Source organism: Rhinatrema bivittatum, chromosome 3, assembly GCF_901001135.1.
Source record: "Rhinatrema bivittatum chromosome 3, aRhiBiv1.1, whole genome shotgun sequence".
Lineage (NCBI taxonomy): Eukaryota > Metazoa > Chordata > Amphibia > Gymnophiona > Rhinatrematidae > Rhinatrema > Rhinatrema bivittatum.
Window position 1 is genome coordinate 307308771 of NC_042617.1, and position 22665 is coordinate 307331435.

The following is a 22665-nucleotide window of genomic DNA, read 5'->3' on the forward strand; positions in this document are numbered from 1 at the left end:
CAGCAGGCAGGGAGAAGTGCTGCAGGGGTGGCTTACCTCCTACAGCCCACTTCCAGGCCTCCTTTTCACCACCAGCAGTGGCAACCTTCAGAAAGTTGGAGTCAAACAAAGAACAAGAAGCTAGGTGAGACTTCTAGACTCCTTATAGATAACCCGGGCCTGCTGTGCTCAGATTGATCTCCAGCTTCCTTTTTCCCACGCTGCCTTGCTCCTGCTTCCTCCGTGTCCTGAAGTCCCTGAGTGCACATGCAGCATGTGCTTCTCTGCTGCTGTCACGCGCTCGAGGACCTCTCACACACAACTGTGATGCTAGGGAAAGGGCGGGGCAGCGAAATAAACACCCAACCAGGTCAGCATATCCAGGCCATTTCTCAATGATCTTTATTTCCGGACAGTAGCCGCAGGGCAGGCAAGCAAGTCCAAAAGGTTCCTAGCCCAATCCTGCTGCCGCCCCCAGAACTGTGGGGCTCTAGGCAGCCACCTAGTACTTCCACCGGCCCTGATCTCAATGGACAGAAGGCCATGAGATCACTGGACATGGCAGGAGACATATAGACTCTGATAGTTGGGGGGTTTTTCCTAATATACACCACCTGCGTTGAAGTGGGGGGGAGGGGAGGGTGTATGTGATGTATGCAGGTACCTTAAACTTTCTTATGGTACATACACCTAACTTTACACCCCCATTTTCCTTCACCTAAAATTATGCACATACATCCCCATGTAACATCCCAGTTTTTACACACTGGGCCTGATTCACTAAGAATTTTCTCCCTTTCTGCATCTATGGGAAGAAAGCTTAGTGCCTCAAGTCCTCAGTGGATGAGGGTATCTTGTGCTTGAAAATCACCTTGGCTTTCAAGTATTTATAGAATTTTGATCTTAGGCACCTTAGTGAGAATACGCCGAACTATATTAAAACCACAGAAGACCTAGGTATAAAATCCAGAGAAAATGAGTAATATTTTGAATACTCAAGCCATGCCCATTGTAACATGTCCATTTTAGCAGGCAAGTCATGAATATCATTGAACAGTGCTGTGACTGGTTCTCCTGCAATCGGCTTCCAGTAATGTCTGAGTCGGAAGGACACACCCAGGCATGCAACCAGGTCACTGCTGCACACAGAGTGGAGGATTGTCAGCCATATTCACTACCATCCCTGTGGTGAGGCATTCTGACTTGTGCTATGTGCGTCAGTGGCGCAGTCACCTCTTAGGCTCCAGGAGTAAAATGAGTTGCTGGATCAGCCTGTGCTTAGAATCTGTAGCCAAGTGGTATCCTGAGCTGTTCTGCTCTTGGATTTGAGGCATAGTTGTTTATCAACAAAGAATGGCTACCAGCTTCCTGGCTCGGGAGAGGCAGCATCTCAGTGTGATTCGACTCCTAGAATGAGTGCAGTTCTAATTTTGCTCTTTAAAAAAAAACCAAAAAACCCAGAAAGGAGCATTTTTGCAGTTGACGGTAGTTCACATTGCAGAGCCGGTATTGTTTGCTTTTTATGTTTGGGCTGACAGAACTTGATAGTTGCAGTGGCAGCTTTCATCATTACCATAGTAACATGACTACAAATACCTCACGATAACAATATTAACATGCCAGATGCTCCAAAAAAGGAAGGGTCAAATATTAACAAAGTACCCTGCACCATACACTCAATCTGTACCAGAGAACCTAGAAATGTGAAAATCATATTTTACATTCATACTTACAGCATTTTTTAAATGATATTTAGTTTTAAATCTTAAAGGCCAGACTGAGCCAGTCCCGATGACAGAGAAAAGCTCCTGCCTATACCTAGGAGTCACATATTTCCTAATAACTTGGATTGGCTAAGGTCAGAAACAGGATGCTGGGCTCAACTGACCTTTGGACTGACCCAATATAGCATATGTTATGTTCTTATGCCAAATTGCTTCTACAGACCTGCATGTTTAACTTCTCTAAGAAAAGCAGGAAACATTAGTCCATAGCTACAGTTGGGGCAAAAACAGGACTGACTCATTGTGACCCTTAAGACATGAAGCTTGGAGGTGACTTCATGTCCTCAAGGGCTGCAAACAGGCATGGGATTTTACGATATTCACAATGAATATTTATCAGGTATATTTGCATAATTTGGTTTGAGAACCAAGTTAGTATGTATTGCTTGGTTACCTGGAAAACCATATCTATTTACAGCCCTGAAAGGTTGCACAACTCTGCCCTAGAAAAGTGGTATTCATTCCCAGTCCTCGAGAGCCGCCAACAGATCAGGTTTTCAGGATATTCCCAGTTTTACATACAATGGAGGCAGAGTGCTTGCAGATCAATCTCATGCATATTCATTAGAGAGATTCTGAAAACCTGACCTGTTTGTGGCCCTCAAGGGTTAATAGGGAATACCACTGCCCTAGAAAGTGGAAAGTGAGTACAAGTATTCAGTGACAGTCTATATTGTGAAATCTTGGAGAGAGATAGGGAAATCCTGGAATTTCTCAAAGGTCTGGCTGGCCTGCCATGCAGATATGGTCTTTCCCCCGATCCAGTCCTCATCTCTTGTTTTTAAAGGTTTTTTCATGCTCTGCTTTGCTCTCTGTTTAGACCTAATTGTTGTTGAGGACAATTCAAGGACATGCCTCATTCTGTTCCTGCTGTGAAAAACAGCTTTAGATCCTGCCAAGTCGGTACTGGGTTGGTCTGAGATCCCTCTGGCAGGTGTCCAAATGGCCTTGGAAAAGCCCCATGAAAGGGTCAGGATCAGAGTACTGTGCTTGAGGTGGAAATCCTGGAATGCAAAGACTGCGACATTTTCAGTAACAATGTGCAATACCTACCATAGTATTTCCTCTGATTTGTTGTTTGTTTACACTCTCTTAACCGGCCTTTATTCTGACTCCTTCCTGTCCAGCTCTTGTCAGGGAACTGTCATGCACAGTCTTTTTCCTTACTTCTTCCTATCTGGCTCTCATTAGGGAGTTGCCAATGCACAGCCTCTCTCTTTACTCTCTCCTGCCAGGCTCTCATGCCTACACCTTCTCTTTGCTCTGTAGCATCCAGCTGTCATCAGGAGCACATCATGTATGGCCCCTGTCCTTACTCATTCACCTCTGGCACTCAGATTGAAGCCACTTTTCCTGTGTCCCCCTCCTGCCTTTGACACAGGAAAGATACTTGCTTCTCCTGTCTACACTTCCTAGTTTGTGACAAAGCCATAATGTATTAACAGTTAATTCCTAACCCTGGGGGGGGGGGGGGGGGTTTAATTCATAGAGCTGGAGCTGATGCATTGGAAGCTTTCTCCCCATCCAGCCATTGTTAGCATCTGCTTCCACAGGCTCTGCAGAAGTTTTCTACACATTCCTGGGTTATGCCCGGTTTCTGTTAATCAAGTTCTTGCCAGAGAAAGGGAGTAAAGGCCAGAATACGCTAAAGGTTTCTTCCATTTTGGAAGCAATTTTTTTATCTCCCTGAGCTGCTCACAGGCCCAAAGGCCTATTTAATGTTAATATGTTGTGGTATGGTTTTGTTTGTTTTAATTCATAACTGTATTGGATTATGTATGTAATATCTGAAATCCAGTGGGAGCACTGAGAGGAGAGGCTCACTTTGCTGGTGGCTGAAAGGAATCAGTAAGTTTTGCTTGGGAAATTTTTTTTTAAGTATTGGGGAGAAGTAAACTATTGAGATATATTATTTAGTGTCTTTTAATAGTCAGTAAGGCAGCTAATAAGCAGATGATAGTGTGCAATGAAGAGGGATTCAGTTTTGTAAGGAATTGGGGAACCTTTTGGAGAAGGGGGAGTCTTTTCCGAAGGGATGGGCTCCACCTTAACCAGGGTGGAACCAGACTGCTGGCGCTAACCTTTAAAAAGGAGACAGAGTAGCTTTTAAACTAGAACAAAGGGGAAAGCCAACAGTCGCTCAGCAGCGCATGGTTTGGAGGGAGGTAACTTCAAAGGATTCTAATGATGCATTAGAATTAGGGCATCCCAACAGTGAGGTTCCAATAATAAGAAAAGTAGTCAACTGACTGTAACTAAAAACTCACCTGAGCTAAAAAAATTCAAACTTATCCCTGTCAATTAAAAAGCAGAATGAAAATACAAACAAAAAACAAACTTTGAAATGTTTGTATGCTAATGCTAGAAGTCTAAGAAGTAAGATGGGAGAATTAGAATGTATAGCAGTGAATGATGACAGAGACTTAATTGGCATCTCAGAGCCATGCTAGAAGGAAGTAACCAATGGGACAGTGCTATATCAGGGTACAAATTATATTGCAATGACAGAGAGGAGCATCCGGGAGGTGGTGTGGTGCTTTATGTCTGGGATGGCATAGAGTCCAACAGGATAAACGTCCTGCATGCGAATAGATGCACAATCGAATCTTTATGGGTAGAAATCCCTTTAGTGATAGGAGTATACTACCGTCCACCTGGCCAAGATGGTGAGACAGACAGTGAAATGCTAAGAGAAATTAGGGAAGCTAACCAAATTGATAGTGCAGTAATAATGGGAGATTTCAATTACCCCAGTATTGATTGGGTAAAAGTATCATCGGGACAAGCTACAGAGATAAAGTTCCTGGATGGAATAGATGACAGTTTTATGGAGCAACTGGTTCAGGAACCGACAAGAAAGGGAGCAATTTTAGATCTAATTCTCAGTGGAGCACAGGATTTGGTGAGAGGTAACGGTGGTAGGGCCGCTTGGCAATAGTGATCATAATATGATCAAATTTGAATTAATGACTGGAAGGGGGACAGTAAGTAAATCATGGCTCTTGTGCTAAACTTTCAAAAGGGAAACTTTGATAAAATGAGAAAAATAGAAAAAAACTGAAAGGAGCAGATTCAAAGGTAAAAATTATGCAAGAGATGTGGACATTGTTAAAAAATATCATCCTAGAAGCACAGTCCAGATGTATTCCACACATTAAGAAAGGTGGGAGGAAGGCAAAACAATTACCAGCATGGTTAAAAGGTGAGGTGAAAGGCTATTTTAGCCAAAAGATCTTCATTCAAAAATTGAAAGAAGGATCCAACAGAAGAAAATATGATAAACCATAAGCATTGGCAAGTGACAGGCTAAGAGAGAATTTGAAAAGAAGTTGGCCGTAGAGGCAAAAACTCACAGTAAAAACTTTTTAAAATATATCCGAAGCAGACAGCCTGCGAGGGAGCCAGTTGGACTGTTAGATGATCAAAGGGATTAAAGGGGCACTTAGAGAAGATAAGGCCATCACGAAAAGATTAAACAATTTCTTTGCTTTGGTGTTTACTGAAGAAGATGTTGGGGAGATAACTGTTCCGGAGAAGATTTTCATGGGTAATGATTCAGATAGACTGAACCAAATCACGGCGAACCTAGAAGATGTGGTAAACCTGATTGACAAACTGAAGAGTAGTAAATCACCTGGACCAGATGGTATACACCCCAGGGTTCTGAAGGAACTAAAAAATGAAATTTCAGATCTATTAGTAAAAATTTGTAATGTATCATAAAAATCATCCATTGTACCTGAAGTCTGGAGGGTGGCTAATGTAACCCCAATATTTAAAATGGGCTCCAGGGGTGATCCGGGAAACTACAGACCAGTTAGCCTGACTTCAGTGCCAGGAAAAATAGTGGAAAGTGTTCTAAATATCAAAATCACAGAACTTATATAAAGACATGGTTTAATGGAACAAAGTCAGCTTGGCTTTACCCAAGGCAAGTCTTGCCTCACAAATCCGCTTCACTTTTTTGAAGGGGTTAATAAACAAGTAGATAAAGGTGAACTGGTAGATGTAGTGTGTTTGGATTTTCAGAAGGCATTTGACAAAGTTCCTCATGAGAGGCTTCTAGGAAAAGTAAAAAGTCGTAGGATGGGTGGCGATGTCCTTTCGTGGATTACAAACTGGATAAAAGACAGGAAACAGAGAGTAGGATTAAATGGACAATTTTCTCCGTGGAAGGGAGTGGGCAGTGGAGTGCCTCAGGGATCTGTACTGGGACCCATGTTTTTCAATATATTTATAAATGATCTGGAAAGAAATATGACGAGTGAAGTAATCAAATTTGCAGATGATACAACATTATTCAGACTGGTTAAATCACAAGCGGAGTGTGATAAATTGCAGGAAGATATTCTGAGACTGGAAAATTGGGCATCCAAAAGTCAGTTGAAATTTTATGAGGATAAGTGCAAGGTGATGCATATAGGGAAAAATAATCCGTGTTATAGTTACACAATGTAAGGTTCCATATTAGGAGTTACTACCCAGGAAAGAGATCTAGGCGTCATAGTGGATAATAATTGAAATTGTCGGTTCAGTGTGCTGCGCCAGTCAAAAAAGCAAACAGAATGTTGGGAATTATTAGAAAGGGAATGGTGAATAAAACAGAAAATGTCATAATGCCTCTGTATCGCTCCATGGTAAAGACCGTACCTTGAATACTGTGTACAATTCTGGTCACCGCATCTCAAAAAAGATATAGTTGCGATGGAGAAGATACAGAGAAGGGTGATCAAAATGATAAAGGGGATGGAACAGCTCCCCTATGAGGAAAGACTAAAGAGGTTAGGACTGTTCAGCTTGGAGAAGAGATGGCTGAGGGGGGATATGATAGAGGTCTTTAAAATTATGGGAGGTCTAGAACGGGTAAAAGTGAATCGGTTATTTACTCTTTCGGATAATAGAAGGAAAGGGGGCACTCCATGAAGTTAGCATGTAGCACATTTAAAACTAATCGGAGAAAGTTCTTTATCACTCACTGCACAATTAAACTCTGGAATTTGTTGTCAGGGGATGTGGTTAGTGCAGTTAGTTAGCTGGGTTTAAAAAAAAGTTTGGATACGTTCTTGTAGGAAAATTCCAATACCTGCTATTAATTAAGTTGATTTAGAAAATAGCCACTGCTATTACTAGCATCAGGAGCATGGGATAGGCTTAGTTTTTGGGTACTTGCCAGGTTCTAATGGCCTGGATTGGCCACTGTTGGAAAAAGGATGCCGGGCTTGATGGACCCTTGGTCTGACCGATTATGGCATGTTCTTATGTTCTTATGAAATGTACACCACTTTTAGACGGGTCTACACCAGTCACTAAAATAATCCCTCTGTGATTTTTCCTGTTTAAGGGCAGTAGGGTGATTCCTCCCATTGATTTAAATCTGCCTTTTTGGAGATAGGCTTTTTGGGGTATAAAGTCCTTTGAAACAATCCTGATGCTTCAAAGGGTTGGTGGGTGAGGAGCAGGATTGATGAGAGGAAAAGTGAGCAGCTGAAACCTTCCCTAGGTTTCAACAGAGAGTGGATGGGGGAGAGCAAGAGATTTCCCCAGGGTATCAAAGCGAGGTGGCTGATGAGCTGGAGATTCCGGCTGCATCTCAGAGAAGGCAATTCAAACATTTGGCGATGAGGTTTTAAGGAGGAGATTTTTTTTAGATTACTTTTTGGATTTTGATTGACCAGTGCCTGAGGGAAAGGCGTAACCTCTGGTACCCCAAAGGGCTGAGACAAAGACCTTTTGACCCATTTGACCAATTAACAGATTGGGTGAAGAGAAGAACGTAGACTTTTGAGGCAATTACTTCTGCTGGTGCTTAGCAGCTACGCCTCCAGTGTAGGCTTCTAGTGTGGGCATAGCTGCTAACCGACAGCAGAAGCCCTGGCCCGAGTCGCAGTGGGTCACTACCATGATCCGGGTAGAAAAATAGAGCACAAAAAAGGTCATGGGAGGGCGGGAGTGTATGAGTTTGGGTTGGCGGGGGGAGGAGGAGGGGAGGTTGGAGGAGCCCTTGGATATTATAAATATTTTGATCATTTGATATGACATGGAAGGTGGGAGAAGGGGTGAGATGGGACTGGCCGTGTGTGTGTGTGTGGGGGGGGGGGGCTGCAGGCTCGGTTCAGCAGGGCACTGGATTAGATCTTGGGTGGGGGATGTTAGGGCCTGTAAGCCAGCATTCTTTGTATTTTTTTTTTAAGCCTTACTTCTCTTCTTAACCGGCGATATTATTTTTGAATATAGCTGGTTAAGAGTTACGACTAAAGTTCTCTGGGAACATGTTCCCGGATAACTGTAGACCTGCTCTTGGGCAAGACTACATTTAGGCAGATAACCTATCCAGTTAACTCCTAATATTGGAGATAGCCAGTTAAGTTATTCATCTAACCCTGCCCCTCCCCAGTACGCCCCCAACAAGCCCCTTTCTTATTCTGCTAATTCTTAGCTGGATACAGATTTATTCTGCTATTTTTCAGTTGGATAAGAAACATGAATATTCAAAACTAGCCATTTAAATGGCTTTGAAAATTGACCCCTATATTTTTATTTGAACATTAACTACGGACTCCAGTGTTTTCCTTGAGTGTGCCCCTCATGGACTTACTAGGAGTCAGAGGGGCCCATTTGTGGTTCCTGGTTTTTCCCTGTTGTGCTGATTTTGGCCTCCCTGCCCCTTATTCTTTACCATTTGGCGCCTCCTGGAAATATTTGATCTAGATCAGTGTTTCCCAATCTTTTGTTTGGCGGCACACCTAGCACAGGGTTCACTTTGTTGTGGCACACCAATCACCTCCTCTTCTCTTCCCTCACTCCTCATCCAATTGGCATCATCATCATTACCTTCTCCCCTCCCTCTTTCCCCAAAATCATAATCACCCTTCTCCCCTGGAATCATCTTCTTACTTTCCCTCTCCACCACCCCGCTGACATCATCATCACCACCTTCCCTCTCCCACCATCTCTCTTCCTCTCCCCTCGCATTATCAGCTTCTTCCCTCTCCCTCCACCCCCACCCCCTGGAATTATCATCCCCTTCTCTCCTTCTCACTTCTGGTATCATCATCATCATCACCACCTTCCCTTTCCTTCTATCTCTCCCCCCCCCCCCCTTCACCCCCTGACATCATCACATTCCCTTTCTTCCTCCATCTCTTCTCCTCACCCCAGCATCATCATCATTACCATCTTCCCTTTCCTTCTATCTCTCTCACCCCCTCCCCACTCCCTGGCATCATCACATTCCCTCTCTTCCTCCATCTCTTCTCCTCACCCCAGCATCATCATCACCACCTTCCCTTTCCCCCTCTCTCTCACTCCCTGGAAGCACCCCCCCCCCTTCCCCAGTATAATCATCATGCTTTTACATCTACCCCTTTCCCCACTCCCTGCCATCACCTTCCCTTTCTCTTCAACTCTCTCCCCCACCCCCAGACATCATCATCACTTCCCTCTCTCACCACCTCATCTCTACTGCCCCTTGCATCACCATCACCTTCCCCCTCCACCCTTCTCTCTCACCTCCTGGCATTATCACCTTCTCTCTCCACATCCTCACTCCTGGAATCATCACCACATTCCCTTTCTTCTACCCTTCTTCCCCAATCAGGCATCATCATCATCATCACCACCTTCCACCTCTTCCCTTCACCCACTCGCATCATCATTATCTTCCCTATCCTTTCACTCCCCATTATCACCTTCCATCTCCCTGCACCTGGCATCACCTTCCCTCTGCCTCCAGCCCTCTCCCTCACCCCTTGGCATCATCCCCCTCCCTCTGCCTCAACCCCTCTCCCTCACTCCCTGGCATCATCATCAACTTCCCTCTGCCTCTACACCCCTAATATCATCACCATCACCTTCCCTCTCCACCCTTCTCTCTCACCTCCTGGCATTATCACCGTCTCTCTCCCCACATCCTCACCCCTGGAATCACCACATTCCCTTTCTTCTACCCCAATCCAGGCATCATCATCATCACCTTCCACCACCTCTTCCCTCCACCCGCTCGCATCATCATGATCTTCCCTATCCTTTCACTCCCCATTATCCTCACCTTCCATCTCCCTGCACCTGGCATCACCTTCCCTCTGCCTCCACCTCTCTCCCTCACCCCTTGGCATCATCACCTTCCCTCTGCCTCCACCCCTCTCCCTCACCCCTTGGCATCATCACCTTCTCTCTGCCTCAACTCATTTCCCTCACTCCCTGGCATCATCATCAACAACCTCCCTCTGCCTCCACCCCCCTAACATCATCATTATCCCTCTCCTCCACTCTTGACCCTCACCCCTGGCATCATCAACAATCTCCCTCTCTCTCCACCACCCCCCCCCCTCCAGGCCAATCACCTTCTCTTCCCCTTCTCTGCACCCCCTGGAATCACCTGCTCTCTCCTTCACTTCCTGGCATCATTATCATAATCTTCCCTCTCCCTTACCTTCTGCCATCATCACTTTCCTTCTACACTCTTCTTCCCCACCATCATCATCGTAGTCTTCCATCTCCCCCAAGCCCTGACATCACTTTTTCTTCCCTTTCCTTCTACCACCTGGCATCACCTTCCCTCAACCTCACTCCCTGGTATCATTGTCTTCCCTCTTCTCTACCTCTCCTTCTCATCTCTTTGAAGCATCATCTTCCCTCTCCCCCACCTCCTCGCATCATCAACTTCCCTTCCCTTTCCCCTACACCTGCTGGCATATTGAGCTTCCCTTTCCTCACCCCAACCCTAATCTATTTACAACAGAATGCTTATCAAGTGCTGCTCCTTTGCCAGCCTCCCTCTGCAGTCTGAACTGCATGGGGCCAGCAGGTCTCACAAGCCAACAGAGCCCCATGGAGTTTCCATTGCAGAGAAAAGCCAGCAGAGGGGAAGCAGGAGCAGCTGCCGATAAGCGCTGCTCTCTGACGCCCCCTGTTGGTAGGAAGACATCTTGCAGGCTCAGAGGCAAAGGCAAAATAAAGATTGCAGCTGTGGCACACCTGTTGGGAAACACTGATATAGAATGTGAGGTTGTCATTGTGATTGTGGTCAATAGTGCCAGGGCCCTGGAAGAGAAGTCTTCCTCCCCATCTGGACCTGAACCAGGGCTCGTAGCACCCCTCGTCAAGGATAAAGCAGCAAAACGGAGACCCACTACAATAGAAAGGCAGTTTAAATTCATTAAACTAAACTAAACTTTGAACTCACAGACTTGCAAACTCATTTTTAAGAGGAGATACCCTGTAGAGTTTTCCTTTAAAAATCCTCTGGTGCACACATAGGTACAAAACCAGGTAGTTTAAGTGTGATTTTTGCGTGATGTGTTCTTGTGGCAAGAGGTTTATTAAGGGGATGGTATATCTTTATAAGTGATATCCTAGGAGTATGCCCTGGCTCAATATAGACTGGGCACGGGGGAAGTTTTCAAGGGAGTTCGGCGGGCATATGAAATAGAGTTGGAAGGAGGACAGTTTTTCTCCTTCTCTGCAGGCAATCTGCCAGAGTTCCTGCCGGGCCGATGCGATGAGTTTTCAACCATGCCAGGACCCTTTGGCCACACTTGTCTCATTGAAGAGAACAAGTGGTACTTTTCATGGGGGGCTGATGATTAAATAAGCAAATTTTATGCGTACTGAAATTGTGAATATGCCAAGGATTTTTTTTTTAATCTAAATAGGGGATTCACTGAATAAGATGCATGGTCATCAAGCTGTGCAAGTGAGTAATTTTAGCTTAAATATTTGCTCTCTTTTTACTTTTGATGACTTGTAAATGGAAAGGGAAGGTGAGGTGAGGGATTTTCCCTGCTTTTCCTTTTGGTCTGGCTCTTTGCGGCAGATGACAATGACCGAACATCTCTGTCCTCTTCCTCTGGATACACTCCTGGAGCCCATCGCCTGCTGGATGGTGAGACTTCTCTCAGCCTCAGTGACAGGGCTTCTCCCCCAGAGCTGGATCTCGGCATAGTGGCTTGCAGGACCCAGATGTGTTCTCTGGTTCAGCACCAGTGGAGTGGGTCAGTGACTGCAGATGCCGCGGCAGTGTTGGGTTGAGTACTGGCCTGGACTCAGAGGGTAGATGAGATTTCTGGACTGACACCAGTTTGTGGAACTGTGGGTGGGTTATCGGTGATTCTGTGGACTATGGACATTTCTTCCATTTCAGCATCTGAAAGAAGTTTTGAGCTTTCGCTATCACCTCCTCAGGTCTGTGGCTTAGTGGAGCATGCTCCCCATGTTAACCCAACTATTAAATCATAAGATGCCATCTGGTTGGCTTTGGTCTCACTGGAAAAGTCTATTTCAGCATTAACAAATGTCACTTCTGAATTATCTTCAAAATGTCAAATCCAAGAAGAGGCTTTTGGATCCCTTACTGAGAAACTGAGGGCTTTGGAGCAAAAGACAACCATGAAATCAGCAATACAAGTGGGACCTATGCATTATGCAGCATTAATTCTCAGTATTCTGTGTTGGAGAGGATGTGGATTAAGAGGCACTCATACACATATGGACAGTGTTTCATACCACTAGAGCAACTAAAAGACTTACTTCTCAGATGCTAGTAGCTGCCAGGTTCACTATGGCTGGTCAATGGCAGACTTCTCCCACAGGTGAATAATAGAAAACACAATTCACTGAAGTGGCTTGTATGTAATCAGAATCAGCTTAATCATTAAAAAGAGAAATGCAAATATATAATAAAATTTGGGGAAAGTTCATGGGATTACTTTCTGACCAAAATGTAAAATATGCTGTAGATTTCTTAGATTATTTAGATTACTTGGATTTTATTGTCTTTAGACTTCTTATAATATTGGTTGGCCCTTTTTAGATTAATTGGTACTCAAATCCTTTATAACATAGTAACATAGTAATGATGGCAGAAAAAGACAAAATGGTCAATCTCGTCTGCCCTGCAAGTTTCATATGGTAGTAACTGCTGTTCTATGCAGGATACCCCATGTTTCTGTTAAGGGTAGTAACTGGCAATCCGTGCAGGTTACCCCCAAGCCTTATATTAAGGGTAGTAATATTTACAATCAAAACCAAGCAACTGTCAAACTCATCACAAAATTTCTGCTAGCAACATATTTACAGGGTGAGCAGCCTTCTTGATAATTTTAGACAATGCTGCTTTTGGATTTGCCAGCAGAAGCAGTCCTGTGCTTTATCCCTAATGTTTCTTTTAATCTGTAGAGTATGCTTGCAGATCCGGATGGGGGATTACTTTATTCTAGTTGATTGTACCTCTTTTCACTTTTGTCCATATATTATTTTATTTAGTGCAGCAGTGATGACTGATTAGGTGCTATTCATAAATCAATACAGTGGACGAACCTTTAAACTTTTGCCGTGTATCTGTAAATGAGTTTAAAAATAAATATTGGCACCCTAGGCAGTTGCCTGTACCTATCCCATCACCAGCAAGAGGAAAGCAGAGCAACATTCCTTTCTCTTGCCTGCTGTCAGGTTGGGTGGGAGCATGTTTGGGGGGGGGGGCAGGGAGTGTTGCTGTGAAGGGGGGAGACCTGGGGGGTGATGAGTACATCACAAGGAAGGTAGGTTGGGTGAATGTGTCAGGAAAATAGGAGGATGAGTGGATATATTGGGTGCTTGGGAGAGTACATGGGGGAATTTTCAGGCAGTGGGCAAGTGCGTCAAGAGGAAGGATCTGGGGATGGTGCGTGGTGCATGCTGGGATCTGGGCATGGGTGAATGTGTTAGTAGGGGATCAGATAGGGTGGGTGGTAGATAGGGAGTTGATTATGCTGGAAAAGCAGTGGCAATTTTCTAAAAAAAAAAAAAAAAAGATATTGGGTTGAGGGCTAATATTAGCCTCCGCTTTTCACTTTTTCCCAGGTTGCAAACAAAAGTTCCCATGATGGCAACCTGGCAAAAAATAATTATCGCTGGCTGGAAGGACCAAGTGTGTTAAGCTGGGATCATGGGATAGGTGAGTACACCATGCATCGGGGAAAAACTTGTCAAAGCGGCTAACAGCAAGAATTGGAGGCTATAGTCTGAGACCAACAAAAACATTTAGAGAGCAGAAGCATCAGGAAGACAGGAACCAGATAAAAATTAAAAGTAGTTACTACCCCATCAGACACTCAAGAAATATATCCAAGTATAAGGCTTTTAAAGATTCATAACAAAGTTTCTTGACCACAGAAGTAAACACACATTAAAAGAAATGGGAACTGAGTAGAGAGCAAACACTACCACTGGGGAAATCTGAAAAATCTGATAAGAACCCAGACCAGGCTGGAATCCACCTAGTTCCAGTTCGGCCTCAAAGCATTTGCATATCTCTAGTGGCAACCACAGCTGCAGCTAGTGACTAGTGACATGACAACTTCATCTGCTGCTGGATGCCTGAGTGAGCGAGAGGGTGTGATCAGTAAGATGCCTTCACAGTGCCAGAGCACACTCTGGAGATCCTCTGTCACACCACAGTCAAAAGCCAAGTGACCTTGACAGCAAACAAACAGAGGTAGAAACAGCACTGTTATGATGGAAGCCCAAACAGGCGGCATCCGTCTCCACAGCAACAGACAGGGCCCTGGTAAACAAGGATTGTTTCTAGCAAAGCCATCTCTGTCAGTGTCTGCACAGAGCAAGGATGGGGAAGGAAGTGTGGCAGCGTCCTGGATGGGAAGGGCATGAGAGTACAAAATGTGTGTGTGTGTGTGTGTGTGCGTGCCAGGAGTGTACTTCTTCCCAGCACTGAGGACTTTCACATAACCGCAGGGCATCTGTGCAGAGAAAGAGCCGAGCACTGTGCAGTGATATACTGAGAGCCCCTCAGAGGCAAGTCCATGCAGAAGCAGCACAGAACTTTCCAGTAATAAACTGAGAGTCTCTCAGGAACATAGAATATGACAGCACATAAGGACCGTATGACCCATTTAGTCTGCTCGATTTAATTCCTGCTGCGGTGCCACAGACCCCAGTTTATCTCTGGTCTTCCCTTCACTTCTTCAGAATTAGAGATCCTCTTTGCTAGGCTTTCTTGAACTCTGTGTAACCCTTTTCTTTGAAGGGGCAATACTCTTCTAAGGCACACAAAATATAATTTTTTTTATTTGGGGTTGACGTCACTGCTATTTGTCCCCTCTGGCTGGCTGCACCCCGAGGGGTGAGTCCCTTCTGTGGGGGAAAGCTATTGCTTGTGGCCCAGGGGATGAAATGCTGTCTTTATCAGTGTGCAGCTGTTTATGTTGGATAGTGCTGTGATGATGCTTTCCTGGGATAGACGAAACAGGACACAGAACTGGGTGCTCAAAAGCTTTTACTGATTGTTTCAAAAGGCAATCAATGTCCTTGGTGTAATAAGTGAAAATACAGATGAGTGTCATTTCTCTCAGTGTACGTGCAACTGACTTAGCTTCCTTGATGGGTTCCTAACACCACTTCACTGAATGTCCACAAAACCCAAACTCTGGGGAAAGTCCTATTCTTCATAGGGTCCCCTTAGAGCAAAGAACAGTCCTACCTGAGTCCTCAGTTGATCTAAAGGGGCTTACCCAGCCTGCGCCTGTGTCCCAGGCGATGAAGATCCTGTGGAGGGTCTTCTGATTTCTTCACTCTCTTCTTCGGGTATGTGACCTCTCTGTAGGAAAGGTCCACATCCCACTTCAGAACCGAGCTGATACAGCCCCAGCCCCATTTGAGGAAGGGTGGCGAAAAGAACCTCCTCAAAACCAAAAACCTGGCCACAATTCACTAAAAATCTTCTCTGGAGTGAGCACTGTCACTGTAGCCCCTTTTCTTACATGGACTTCTACGGATCTTCAGTTTCCTGACCTCCGGATCTTGGGGGGGGGGTTTTGCCATATCTAGGAAGTCTCAAAAATGCAATGACTCACTTAACCTCAGGGTGGCCCTGCACTAGCAGGCAGCGTTTGGCAGGGATTTCCCTTAAACAAACGTTTCACCTAATGAAGGGTATAGATCTCACTTAGGCAAACAGAAACTAACAGAGCTCTTTCCTCTTCAAGAGCCAAAACAAAAGACCACACCTACTCTTCTCTCAGCCCCTACTTGATATGCAAGGTCCACCCACTGACAGCCTCTGGAGGAGGAGCTGAAATGTGGTATTCCTTCTAGCTGGTTTGTGGGCTACTAGGGACATCTAGTGACCAGCTCGTAAGGGGCGCCACATCTGTTACTGTTTTTATCTTCACCACATCCACCGGGAGGCTATTCAATGTGTCCACCACTCTTTCAGTGAAGAAAATATTTTCTGACGTCGTTCCTGGGTCTACTCACTTGGAGCCTCATAATACCATCATCGCTTGTTCTAATCGACAGCATTCTTTCTTCTGGAAAAAAAAAAGGTTTGAGAATCTCTCAAAACTAATAAATAAAAACGGGACTGGCTAAGGAGACAGAAGGGCAGGCAGAGGAAAAGCAGAAGCAATAGAGTGATGCCGATGACCTGGAACAGTTGTTCTCTGAAGACCATAGTTCACCAGTCACACAAGTGGGCCACATAACTGCGGCTAAGTGCCAAATGGACTGGAAGCTTTCCGAGCTTTCTGGAAAGGCCAAAAAGCCAACCTCCATCTGCTCATGTGTGAAGGTTCCTATGCGAGAGCAGCTCTGTGGCTCCCATCAGTTCATTTGAAACAGTTTTGACTAGCGAAAGAGGAAGGTGGTTTTGTGTGACTGTTGAACTGTGGTCTTCTGAGAAGAGCTGTTACAGAGAAGCAACTTTGCTTTCTTTGCAGACAAGCAGGTTCACCAGTCACACAAGTGGGTTTTCTTAGCTAAGGATTGCCTTTAACAAAAAATAGGAAATCATCAAGAACCCTGTGGTGTGGGGAGAGAATAAAAGAGGGAAATATTTTTGCTGAGAAAAAACCCCCTCCATTTTCTATTTATTTGATTATTTAAAAAACAAACAAACCAGGGAATACAATCTGAAATCATAAGGAGCTCTAGGAAGAATGGAGTTGAACTCTCTACCCATCAAAGAGAAGATGGTGATAGACCAGTCCCAATCTCCTGTGGCCCCTATGCCATAAATGTTTATAGAAATTAACAGTGCTAACAGGTTTTATATTGAGATAAAGGTTTTCCCCCTTTTGGGAGACCTAAATGGTCTTAAACAGTGTGCAACATCTGCTGGAAGTGTACAGGATGTTGAGAGGGCAAGACGTTATCTTGGAGGAATATTCCAGAGCCCCGGGTCACTTGTGTGTCAGGGGGTGTTATCTGCCTTTCTGGACAGACAAGGGGGTACAGCCACTAGGGGCTCGGTCATTAAGCAGAAGTGATTAAAAACCCTGACTATACTGAGTCTGGGGCTGCTCCAGACTGCAAGGAAAAGAAACTGGTTGGAGCTGTGATCCTCTCTCAGGATTACAGAAGGGAGTAACAGGAGTGGGGCAGGGATTTTCCCAGAGGCCTGAGGAAAAGAAGCAGAGGGTGCAAAACAGCCTGGAAGTTAAAAGATAACTTAACTTATCTGGACCAAGAAGCCAAACTGTGCTAGAGAGAACTTGTTTTTGGGGCTCGAAGGATCCTGATGCTGCACCAGAAGGATTTTCCTTGAGATGAACAGGACATTCTTGTGAGTAACTATTTTGCTAAGTGATGAAGATAGAGGACCAGGCTAGGTTGTGCAAAAGACTGAGGAAAGAAAAAAACCCAAAGTATCCAGAGACCCTGTGTTACTGTAAGAAGAAACTGTTATTTAAGGAGAGGATCTATAAGGAGAAAAGTTAAGAGATTTTCTGGAACTGTAATTCTATTTAATTTCTGCATCGGCCTGTACTGTCATTATGTTAGATTTGGAAGAGTCTTCAGTAAACTATTTATTTTTTGGAACACAACTCGAGTCTGGAGAGTGGTTTGTTTGTGTGGCGTGTTCTCAGCCTGTTACTAGCTCTACAGGTTATCCTGCCCCCAGCTCACGGCCCCAGAGATTTAATTCCCCACCTTGGGATAGCAATCCCAATGCTCCCTGAGGTTGGGAAGGTGACTCCAAGTATACAGAGGATTACACTTCTATCCCACCAAGAGGCTATATCCAAACAGAATTGACATGAATGTTTGACTAAACTCCATGTTTAAATCTGTGTTGCAGCCCTGCAAATCTCTTCAGTGGCGCTAGACCTTAGGCGGACAATCAATGTCACTATGGCCCTGACATTGAAGGACTGACTTCAATGTCAAATAAATGGCAATGCAATCTGCTGTACAGTTAGAAACAAAACTGTGGAGTGCCTCAGGGATTTGTACTTGGACTGGTGCTCTTTAATATATTTATAAATTATCTGGAAGGGGAATGACAAGTGAGGTAATCAAATTTGCAGATGACACAAACTTTTTCAGAGTAGTTATATCACAAGTGGATTATATCATCTGTGAGACTGGAAGACTGGACCTTGTGAGACTGGAAGATTGGGCGTCCAAATGGCAGATGAAATTTAATGTGGAAAAATAATCCATGCTGTAGTTACGTGGTTAGGTTTCATGTTGGGAGTTACCACCCAGGAAAAATATCTGGGCATCACAGTGGACAATACATTGGAGAAGGTACAGACAAGGGCGACCAAAATGATAAAGGGCATGGAACAGCTCCTCTATGAGGAAAGGCTAAAGAGGTTAGGGCTGTTCAGCTTGGAGAAGAGACAGCTGAGAGGAGATATGATGGAGGTCTACAAAATTATGAGAAAACTAGAATGGGTAAATGTGAATTGGTGTTTACACTTTCAGATAATAGAAGGACTAAGGGGAACTCCATGAACTTAGCAAGTAACACATTTAAAACAAATCGGAGAAAATTAATTTTCACTTAATACACAATTAAGCTCTGAAATTGTGGTTAAGGCAGTTAGCTCAACTGAGTTTTAAAAAGGTTTGGACAAGTTCCTAGAGAGTCCATAAACTGCTATTAGTCAAGTTGATGTAGGGAATAGCCACTACTTCTTACCAACATTAGTAGCATGGTCTCATTTGTGAGTCAAGGATTGATCATATGTCACATCAATGAACCCATAAATGTAGCCCCTGTACTGGTCAGTTCCTGGATACGAGGAAGGGCATGGACTATGCAAGACCCCCATGACCTTCCAGGGTTCCTGCAGAGGGGGGAAAAGACCATCTTTTCAGGGCCCTTAGGGTTTTGTTTTCTCTGGGCTCATTACACTCAGTCTTCACTCCAGTTCTATTGTTCAAAATATAAATCTTTACTGAACTAATGACAGGAAAAATAAAGTCCAAAACAAGTATACCAGTGGTAGCACACTCCAGCAAACACAGTCCATAATACAAAAATAAAGATCTCAGTCTCTTTCATGTCTTCTCTGCACACACCCCCAAACAGGTCAGCTCTTAGAGCAGGTACCCTTTCACCCTGGGCCCTTGAAGTACCTTTTGGGTGATGGAATCTTCTCTGTCCCTTTTTTGGCTGATTTGCTTGATCAGCCAGCACTCTGTAGATTTTCTCAGTGTTATTCCTGAAACCTCCCAGTTCACTCATCCAGCAGAATCTGGGAAACCTTTTTTGTAAGAGGCTCCTTAGACTCAGATACTCCTCAGGAACACTTCTTCCTTCAGTGGACTCTCAGGACTTCTTTCTACTGAAATCCTTCTTCTTAACACAATGCGTCTCCTTCAGGTCTCAGTTACCTGCTCTGAGCAGGAACCACTCCTTCTCAGACCTTCACTGTGGAGGGACAAGACCTACTGGTACAGCTCGTGAGAATTTTTTGTGTATTGCCTTGTTTTACAAATGTAAGAAATGTGATTTATCAAGTTATAAACTAAACTAAACTAAAGAGACAACATCCAGACCAGAACTCCAGATCTTGGACTTCTCTTTTCTTTATTCCTTGTAAGATCTTTAGATTGGGGGTACATCGCCCCATGAGTAGTACAGGACAGCAAGGCAGGACTAGGGCTGGTCTTCCACCTAACCAGCCCCATCCTCCGCAGGTTGGGCCTTTGGGTTCTGGGGGCAAGTAGGACTCCAGTGTGGTGGCAGTACATAGTAAATCTATGCAAGTGGAAGCAAAGCTGGTCAGACAAGAACAAGACTGAACAGGCTGGATAGTCTGGAGCAAGACTTGGACAGGCTGGATAGGCTGCACATGAAGTGCAGGCAAGGCTCGGTACTGGGCAGGATCTGGAACTAGGCAAAGACAATGACTGAGACAAGGTAAGGCAAAGCAAGGACACAGGTACAGACAAGATTGGAAAGAATACTGGAACAGACAGTGAACTGGACAGTACAAGATACTGAATCAGACATGATTGGCAAGGCATGACTAGACCAGACAAGGACAAGACCAAACAAGGCAGACTTAGACAAGGCAGACCAGGGTAACACAGAAAAGAGAACATATAAGCCTGAAAGCAACAAAGCTAAAAGACCCATAGGCCATTAGGCTATTGGCCCGAAGGCCCTTAGTTAAGAGAGGATTGGAGGCCACAAGGCAAGGGTAGGCCTAGAGTAGGCCAAAGGGTAAGAGCAGGGGAAAGCTCTAGATAAGCCACAAGGCAGGGTAGGCCTGAAAAGACTACAGAGCAAGGTATTAGAAGCAAGAAGACCCGTAGGTCACAAGGCAAGAGAAGGGGCAAGAAGGCCCATAGGCCACAAGGAAGGTGAGGCCTAGATAGGCTGCAGAACAAGGACAAAAGAACAAGAAGGCCCATAAGCCACAAGGCATAGAACAAGGAAACAAGGGCCAGGTCAGAGAACGAATGATGATTCCATGAGAAGGCAAGGGGAAACAGGCAAAGCTGGGTTACCTAGGACTGGAGGTTGGGTGTGGTGCAGGTACTGAGCAGGAGCTTGACAACCCTGGAGGCTAAGCTCGCTGAGGTCCCCTGGTGGAGAGGAGGCTGCATCATTGGCTGAGTCAGGTAGTCATTGAGGTGCTGGAAGCAGAGCTCATTAGAGGCCTCTGTTGGTAGGGAGGCATCATTGCAGGCAGTAGCAGGATAGGATGAGGCTGCATAGCAGGCAAAATCCTCAGTTCTCCCTTTCCATCACATGGGTGCAAGATTTTTATACCCTCTCTCACAATCCCTCACAATGGGGAGTGGTATCCTTTATCATGTTGACACTACACTACACTGACATCACTTTTAGTCAAAATCTAGTGAGACCTCTGTCACATTCTTAGGGCACTCAGACCAGCTGAAGCAACTTCTGACATTATTGCAAAGGGCAGGGTAAACTTTTAAGGGGCAAAAAATGGGCTCCCCATCACATAAGTAAATATAATCAAAGGGAAGCACTGAAAATTCATACATCATCATTAACGACAGACTCAATCATTGTGGTTACTATGTTTTATGTATTTTATTTCTGTTTATTATGCATGTTTTTATTGAAATCTGCATTGAACGATATGGAAATCACAGAATATAAGATGGTTTAATAAATAAATAATAACAAATAAATAAATGTTACCATGACACTCTAGGCTGAAATGACTACCACCAAAAATGGAACCATCTAGGTCAGTATTTCTCAACCATTTAAGCAACAAGTACTCCTAACTTCAAAACTTTTTTAGAAATATCTCCAATGGAAAAGATAAACCCAGCACTATGCTTTATGTGGCACACTAAACTTTTGAAGAAGGGGTATGAAAGAGAGGAACAGTGCTTAGCAGCCCCTACATTACAGTTCCCAGTCCCCACGAAAAACAGCAGGGGCTCAATCACCCCAACATAACACCTCTCACCCCTACAAAAAAAAACAAGGACTCTGTGGCCCCAACGTAACACTTACATCCCACCATAAAAATAACAGGGGATTGGCAGCCCCATAATAACTTCCCCTTCCCCTCTCCATCCTAAATAGCAGGGTCTCTGTGGTTCTAACATAGCACCCCCACCAGTATCCCCTGTCCTCTTACCCCCTTTCTTTCCCCCTCCACCCTCACACCCTCACACCCTCTCTTACCCTACCCTCTGTCCAATACCAGTGTTTTCCTGATCCTCTTTCCCCCTGCATGTTGTGGACAACAGCTTCCCCTCTCTCTTCCCTGACCCCAAAATTCCATCTCTTCCTGTCCTGCCCACCACTCCCTCTCTCTCTCTCTCTGCACCCTACCCTCTCTCTCTTGGACCCCCCCCCCCCCCCAACACACACACACACACTTTTTCCCCCTGCTCCTTACCCCCTCTGTCTTGGCCCCCTCTCTTCTTCCTACTCTGTCATCCCTCTCTAAACCATTCCCTACCTCAAGCCCTTTCTCAGCCACCAACCTCTCTCTTTATTATTCCCCACCCCCTTTCTCTTGGCCTTCCTGCTCCCTAACCTATATACCGCTCTCTGTCACCCTGTTTCTCAGCCACCCCTTGTCCTCACCCCCTCTCTCAGCTACCACTCCTTCTAAGCCTTCTCTACTCCAATCCTTAGTCTTTCAGCATCTCACTCTTCCCTCTTTCTCCACAGGCTTCTCCTCATCCCATAGAAAAAATGTCTTCTCTTACCTGCAGCCTGTCTTTCTCTGATAGCAGCTTTATCAGTAGCAAGGCTAAGCAGCAGCTTTCACATAGCGGGGGCTCAAATACATAGGAGCCTCAGCGGGGGTGGTCAGTTCTGCCTCATGTATCCACCTCCTGCGTCCTGCTGCACGCATGGCATCATCTGCCTGCACTGCTGCTCCTGCTTCCTCATTTTGGCTGCTGCCTGCAGCCAGAAGAGTGAAGCAAAGGTGTGCCAGTGGGTTAAGGAGCTGCTGGCACAGCTGTACTCTTCAAATAGTAGTGCTCCCTTCCTGTAGCTTGTGTATCTCCAGAGGTATGTGAACTGTGGTTGACTAAGAGTCAAATAGCTCAAAGGGGCTTTCATCACCTGAATAAGAATCACATTGATGTCCCATGATGTTGCAGAAGGCTGAAAACTAGAGACTGTACAGAAATTAGGTTTGCTTGTACACACATACGCACATAC

General features: G+C 44.9%; 1 long non-coding RNA gene across 1 annotated transcript in view; it reads left to right on the plus strand.

The window, feature by feature from the left end:
* LOC115088764 overlaps positions 1 to 22665 on the plus strand; it is a 38935-nt gene that overhangs the window by 13108 nt on the left and 3162 nt on the right. The window contains exon 2 of the long non-coding RNA XR_003855855.1: positions 13602 to 13695. This is a non-coding gene — a long non-coding RNA (uncharacterized LOC115088764). The remainder of the gene's footprint in view (positions 1 to 13601; positions 13696 to 22665) is intronic.